The 8030-nt window shown below is 31.7% G+C and overlaps 1 long non-coding RNA gene across 1 annotated transcript; it reads right to left on the reverse strand.

Moving 5' to 3' along the window:
• Positions 1-3286: 3286 nt before the first annotated feature.
• LOC102663083 (uncharacterized) lies at positions 3287-7540 on the reverse strand. The gene is made up of 3 exons (XR_001388797.3): positions 6960-7540; positions 5333-5443; positions 3287-4966 (listed from the first exon to the last, which is right to left on the reverse strand). It is a non-coding gene; the product is annotated as an uncharacterized lncRNA (long non-coding RNA).
• Positions 7541-8030: the final 490 nt, after the last annotated feature.

Raw genomic sequence — 8030 nt, forward strand, 5'->3', positions numbered from 1 at the left:
TCTTTCTGAAGGGTTCTGGCACTGATTACACGGGGGATTGCTTTGTTTTTGTTTTATTCAACCGATAATGAGATACTGATTTGCCAAAAACCTTTTTCTTTTTTGTTTGATTGTTTAGCTTTGTTTAACAAGCTTGGAAACTGGAAAGGCATTTTTAGGGGAATAGAAACTGGGGATCCCACATGCTCATGCGTTAAAAGGAGCAGAGAACGCCTTGACATAAGGATTAATAAATGATGATTCCATCATGCATTTAAATATAAATTTCTCTTTCATAAAACTTTTTATAATTTACATTTCTTTCAATCTCTTCATCATATCACATGTTTTATTATACATTATTTATTTATATTGTTTTATGATGGAAAAAATATGTAAATTTAAGATGCAAATGCAATTTCTCTCTCTAGATATCCTCTCTACACAACTCTATTAATTAATCTATTTAATTCTATAGCGTGTCATTTTCAAAATAAACAATACATTTGTTACGTCTTGATAAAATCTTATTCACTTTAATTATTATTTGATCAAATTTTCATTGCATAAAATGTGGCATTATAGATGCTTTAAAAAAATGTAACATTATACATAAACCATATCATATAGTGTATCGTATATACCAGTTTAACAAAAAGTTGCCAATATTTTGTGCAAAGCCGATACTTAACTTGTCTTCATTTATCAAATAAAAAGAGTAAAAGCATCTGAAATATAAGATTAACTTTACAAATGAAATCAATTACTCATAAACTCACACACTCTAGATCCAAAATTACATAAAAATGGCAAGTTTATACGTATTTATCTTAGGAGAATTTTCCATAAGTGAGACACACGCTAACTTTTAAATAAATATTAAAAAAACGGTGAAAGTTGTATAATTGGTTGAAGCCCATTGTGTATCTTTAAAGAGATTTATCGATGTGTAGCAGAGGCACGAATTAAGAAGGCTATACAATTGTAACGTGAAAGATTTAAAAAAAAAATGGCACAATAATTGAGAAGAAGAAAAACAGGGGTTCTCGACAGATGATTTGGTAGAGTAAACGTGCTTTGTTTCGGTTAAAATTTTAGTAGTTATTTTCATCAGAAATCTTTTTATTTTGATGGAGTATGTCGTTTTGATCAGAAAGCTTTTTATTTTGATATATTTTGTTGGTGGTTTTGCCTTGTTAATTTGTTGTCTGTGTTAGGTATTCATTATTGGATTTTATTATATCGGTTTCTACTTCTGTGATGGTGTTTTAGATGGTCTATTGATTTCTATTGAAGTTAGGAGGATTCTATTAGTGTGTTCGTTATTTTACACAATGAATGAAAGATTTTCTAGAATAGGTCCACGTTTTTATTCTTTCCCGTCAAGGAAAATATTCTATGTTAAGATTTACATTTTTCTTATTAAATTTATTGTTGAAATATATTTGTTTAGTGTTAGTCAAATTGTTACAAGAAAAGGGGAGCTCTCGGGTTATTAATATTCTTTTGTATACTCGGAACACAATAATATGATTATTGCTTTGTCAATTCGTTATCATCTGTTAAACTATTTTCGTTCACATTTATTAAGAACTCACATTTGAATTTTCAATATATTTTCGGTTAAAATTTTCAGTTTGATTCACAGAAACGTCGAATAGATTGCATCATCCCCGGGGGGCCTCTGTGCAACGGTGTTCCGCTTTTGGTTATTATGCATTACGAATAGTCGTTCCAGCCATAAATTGGTCTTTATGACGGCAAATCATCAACTATGCATGATGGTGATGTAAAACGAGTCTCCCAAAGAAAAGAAAAAAAATCCCTAAATTATATCAATCCACATTTGAAACAGCTCGGAGCATTCAGATTTTTTTTTAGGTCATGTATAGCTCTTAGATTTTCGAAAAGCGTCCATTGGGGGGGGGTCCAATCATTTTCATTAACAAGATTTTGTGAATCTTATATTTGACGGAAATAATGAATTCTTGTAAGGTATCCATACTTTGAGGGTGATAAAAAAATTCAAGATAGCAAGACGATGATCATACTTCTACTTGAACCGTGATGTTAATAATTATGTTATTTATTATTTATGTGCACGGTTTTGTTAAATAAATTCGCAAAACGGTTTTGTTAATTTGGGACAATGGTTAAAGAATTATCGAATAGTAAATTTTTGTTAATAAAAATTAACATTTGTTGGTTTTGGTCTTAGCTCATTTTCTTTTTGCTTAAAAAAAACCTAGAGAATCACACCCAATGCAGTTTGAGGCAGTCGATCAACTACTTAGGAGATACAAATTAGGATAAAACTATCAACAAGTCTTGAATTCAGTCAAAGTCTCATGTTTGAGCTTTAAAAAAACATGATTAAAAGAAAAAATCTCATTAAAGATGATTGATTAAATTCTTTATAAAAATTAATTATTAATAAAATATATAAATATTCCACACACCTGAGGATAAAACTTTATGTACCTCCCATTACATTGGAAAAAAAAACTCATTCGGTAATACAACCGTGAGAGTGCATGAAGCAAGAGCCTTCAAATTAAGATCAAAAGCCCAAGATGACTACCCATTTGAAGGATTTCCCCCATCGTGTGGGGGCATGTTGAAGTGAAGGATGGCCCCCCAAGCCCATCAGCTACCATATACACGCGCACACACTCGCATAATTGACTGCAAATTGATAGTTGGAAAAAAAATGAAAACATTAAAACAGAGAAAGTAAGAGCAGGCCCTTGTTAAGAAAGAAAGCAACAACCAACAATCAAATCAAATCCATGTTTAGAAGAGTACGTGTTGTATACATACAATGAAAAATATACCACTTCTCTTCCCCTTCCAGAGAAAATTAGATGGGAAACAACTCATTGAAACACCGACAGTAATATATATATATATAACATTTTATTAATGATTCAAGAATGAGAATTATCATTTTTTAAATTAAAATATTTTAAATTTAAATTAAAATCTTGTTTAATTATAAAATCTTTATAAGATTAATTAAATAAAAAATTAATATTTAAATATTTAATTTATTTTAAAATTATTACCATTCAATTATCATCGTAATTACTGTCATGACCACCGTGTTACCACTAACATGATGACGACATAGTGATTGTGACAATAACGGTGATTGTGATGGTAATTTTGATGTAAATTAAAATTTTAAAATATTTAATTTGTTATTTGATAAATCTTATAAAATGTTTATGATTAAATGAAATTTTAATTTAAATTTAAAATATTTTAATTTTAACCTTAAATTTTAATCTCTTCCCTTACTTCAAAATTTTGTTCATATCATCAAAATTAAAATGTCCCCAACCAGCACAACGTGTGCCTGCCCATACTGCCAATACTCTTTCTAGGTAACTAAATTATTAACAATTTCATTTTCGTCTTCTTGGTCCAATTAGAGGTGCCTACATTCACCAGATCCAATATATTCGTTCGTATATAATTGTGACCCTGCCCGTCAAAGTCACAATTATGTTAACCAATTGATTTGATTTTGAAGTCTATAGCGTGAATGAAAGAAATTCGGATACAATCAAATACCTTATCAACAAAACATTGCCACAAATATATAATTGAAATATCCAATGTCGGTCGGCATGCAAATTAAGGTAAACAAATCAATATGGTTGCATTGCATCACTGCATGGGAGAATTTTATAATTGCATTTCTGTCCATATATATGCTACCAAGTTGTATCACACAAGGAGGGGGCGGCACGGTACACTTTGCATGTGGCTTTTATGATGGCCGTTCTGTGCACACTGCAGAGACATATAGCTTTGCCCTCAGAGTGGTTACACATTGTGACAAATTTTTGCAGAGGTCGTTGGGGTCATCCTCTCCCTTTTCAAAAGTTCATTAATTCAATTTGTGTAATGTTCCCAAGTGCAAACTTAAAAAGAAATAATATATGAACACTATGCCACTGATCATTTTTCAATTCAAGTGTAAAGTAGAGTGTACCCTGCCACCCATTTTAATAGGTTCATTTAGTACCTCTCTCTTTCTCTGCCACAACACCATTTCTTTCTCAATACCACAATTTATGTTAAAACGGTTAATTTGTCATGAGATAGCAAATAGTCAATCATGGAAGTCATAGATAGCACTTTTACTGAATTCAGAATCAGTTCACATTAGTTGGGTAAATTAGTGCATAGAAAAGAAAAATCTATCTTACTAATTTGTAGAAACTTGTGGCAGGCAACATTAACAAGTTCTTAAAGCTAAATGTGATTTTTGTAGTAAGTTCAAGAGGGAAAAAAAAGTAAAAAGGAAAAAGAGACTCATGCCTCAAGATTGGAAATAATATCTATATAGTATAAAATAAAGTGTGGGGTTAGGAGACAGATTTCTAATGATGCCTACTGTCTTCATCTCATGAAACTCTTGTATCATTTTGATTTCCTGGTGCTGTCAGTAAATAATCTATCTTTCTTCCCTGCCTGCATCAGCCTGCTGAGTTTCTGAGTTTGTAGCAGTGATAAATTTGCATAGATGGCAAAATTAGAAAGACATGTAAAGTTGAGCAGTATCTGGCTTGAGTATCCCGTTTGGTTGAGTGGTCCTGTATTTAGCCTTTTTCTTCAGATGAAAGTATCCTAGATCCTCAGGAGATAGAGATCATGGCCAAATGTCAGCAAACTACCAAAATAATTCGTACGAAACTCAGAAAAGCCTCACATGGTTACAGGACTTTTGTATGTATGGCTGCAGTCACGATTCACAAGTCCACTGTCAGACCATCAACTCTGCCCATTCATCATTGTCCATCACCCATCATCATTCAACATGTTTCAGACCTCTCAGCTAATAAGCTTAGATTAATTTTCTTACTCCCATTTTCATTGTGAGTGAGGCCATGCCATTACTTATGTAACACTTCACGCATAGGCCTCATTGTGTGCTAGTCCAAAACCCAAATTTGTGATGTACACTAACAGCAATGCCCTATGCTCAATCATAAAAAATATTTTTCTTTTCAGAAACAAGATATTTGACTAAAATGTTTTTGCCCCTGTAAGTTGTAACTTTCTGATACTAAAAAAGCAGCTCTAGCCTGGTATTGAGGGGGGAATTTTCTTACTTAACATTTGCCTAAAAATCTACACACAATGTTGGCTAAGAAAAATCACACAGTTTTCCAAACTCGGAAAAAGAACCAGCAAACAAAATAAAAGTAGGTATTGACCAAAATACAAAGCTAATATATGCTAATAAGAGGGTATTACAGATTCTTGAGCCTAGTCATCCTATCAGCATGTACCAAAATAAAGAAACGTATACCCTTAAATGCAAAAAAAAAAAATCAAATACCTTGATTTGTTTGCATTTATAGGCGAATTGCATCAACAACGGCTCAGTTCACTGCGTATCAAACACTCCTCTTACAAGAAAAAGTAGTATTTTTTGCACACAACCTGGAACCTGCAGTTCCCATTATTAATAATACAATCATGAAAAAGAGACAGGGTGTTAGTAGCCGGCGGGACACAAAAGGAAGGACACTGATTAAAATATAGAAGTTCACCCCTCTCATTTTTCTTCAAATACTGAAGTGGTTGAATTTAAATTAGCAGACTCAATTTAATTTACATCCTTCTTATTCTGTGTTGTACTCATAGAAAAATTTATCCTAAACACGTTTAATATATTCTGTTAAATATTTTTAACTGCTCAAAATATAAATATTAGTCACTTTTCTATTTTTAATATAATAAAAAGATGAAAAAAATTACCTATAAATTAACAATATAAAGAGATTTTTATATTATTATCTAATTGCCTTTTATAATAACTTGCTTGTATATCATAATTTTTTATTGGTTGATAGGACAAAATATTTTACATGTGCATAAAAATTAAATCCTAAAAAATTATCAAATATTTATTGTTTTAATGAGTTTAACTTTTACATGTTGTTAATGCAAAAAAAAAGTATATATTGACAATACCAAGATTGTAAATTCTTATAAAAATCAATTAACTTATCATTTATAATAATTTGTAATTGAATTTTTAAACTATCATAGTGGAAACACTCTTTACTCTATTTTAATTTGCTCAAACATTGTGGAAATTCCAGAGATCTAAACAGAAATATCAAAACCACCAGTGGAAGTGTCCCACAGAATACAAAGTTCCAGCCACAGCCAACTTCCTAGCAGCAGTAGCTTGTTTTCTCTAACCAACATGCCAGGCAGGCAGTTAGTTGTTCATGCCAGTGGTAGGCCACTAAAATTATTGTAGTGGATTCAACTACCAGTTTGAGCATAGTAACAAGAACAATGACCTTATATACTTCTCAATCCAAGGCAATAAATTCATAACCTAAATGCGGATGCAATTATTCACCAAAGCACGGAGAAACAGACATGATAGTCAATGTTCGGCGGATCAATATCTATCTAAGCTTATGAAAGCTTCCTCCAAATATAAGTGCTTAAAATTATCTTTGCGGTAATCCCATTAACGATGATTTGTTGCACTAGTATTGGTGTTTTCCACATAATAGCAATGGCAGTTATGCTGCCAGCACACAATAATAAAACACCGTCGACACTGGTTTGGTAACTTTATAAATCTTTTCCAAAATTCAAAGTATGGAGCAGTCAATAATAACATAACAACATACTATCAGATAAAGTTTATCACATGGTAAGATACTATAAGATAGAATAGAACATTCTAAGCAACTAACCGAACTAATTTTATTTATTCAATTGGTATAGTCAAAATTTCAACTTACAGTCAACGTGACATTGTACAAACCACAATCATCTTGAATCAAACTTGATGCATTAGAAGGTGACACTGGGCACATGCTTACTAGTATCATAACATGCCCCAAAAGATAAAATTATTTTTAGGCATTATAAAAAGTAGTATATTTTATTGGTTATCACTTTATGAATCCAAACACTTGCACTTACACTCAACCCACCTGAACTGACAGAGTATCATCCGAGACATGATAGACATAAATCAACTCCAGCACCTGGCATAGTAACTCTCAGAAATATGATAACGGATTTCAATTCCTCAGACCAAATGGTTTTCTGCATCAGTGGCTGTGCAAAAAATCTGACAGCAGCAACAAATTTGCACATGGTAACGCCATGAAGAACTGCTCATTTGCGCTTTTGTCAGCACACACATCCTGTAGTTAGGATGGAAAATGAGACAAAAGCTGAAAAGAAATTATATACAACTCTGCTGTACCTTGATGTTATAATATATGTTAACAATTATGTGTCGGTAACTCTGTAGAGAGTAGGAAGCGTAGATACTCAAATGCCAAGGAAACAATAAATTACAAAACAAAACAACATCTAAGCAGTGTTAACAGATGGATTCACTGAAGAGTTCAGACCAACGATTCGCAAGATGTTTAGCCATAGACATAGAGGTTTGTAATGCTTTCTGCCTCAATATAAAGATGCGGCCAATGCACAAAAACACTCCCATTATTCTATTAAAAACAAATAAGAAAGAGAAATCGTCCCGTTGGATATTGCATAAGGTTCAATGTGCTCCATGAGAACCTGAATTATTAGAAGGACAAAGTATAGCCCACATCCGTCACATTCTAAATCAATCTTGCAAAATGAAATTACGACATGAGTCAGATTTTTCCACCTCTCACTGTCAAAAATCAAAATTACTTGGTACTTGATTTTACGACAAGCCATCCAAGATCACGTGAAAATATCAACTTATGTATACTAGCTAAATAACATGTGGGTGTCCATTATCATTTTTATTTTGCATAGGTGGTTTTAGTTTCAAGAATTGATTTTGAGTTCCAAATTTTTCAGTTCATAGGATAAAAAAAATTATACTGAATTTTATATTTATTTTTAAAATAAAAATAAAAATACTCCATTATAAATCACTTCAATTGAACTAACATGCGCATGTTTAAGACTTTGAAGTGAAAGTTAACTCAAATTTCTTAAACAAAATAATATTGTGAATAAAAAAATGTGACTAAAAAAAGAATTATGTTAAAGAT

The sequence above is a fragment of the Glycine max genome, chromosome 1 (assembly GCF_000004515.6).
Source record: "Glycine max cultivar Williams 82 chromosome 1, Glycine_max_v4.0, whole genome shotgun sequence".
Classification (NCBI taxonomy): Eukaryota; Viridiplantae; Streptophyta; class Magnoliopsida; order Fabales; family Fabaceae; genus Glycine; species Glycine max.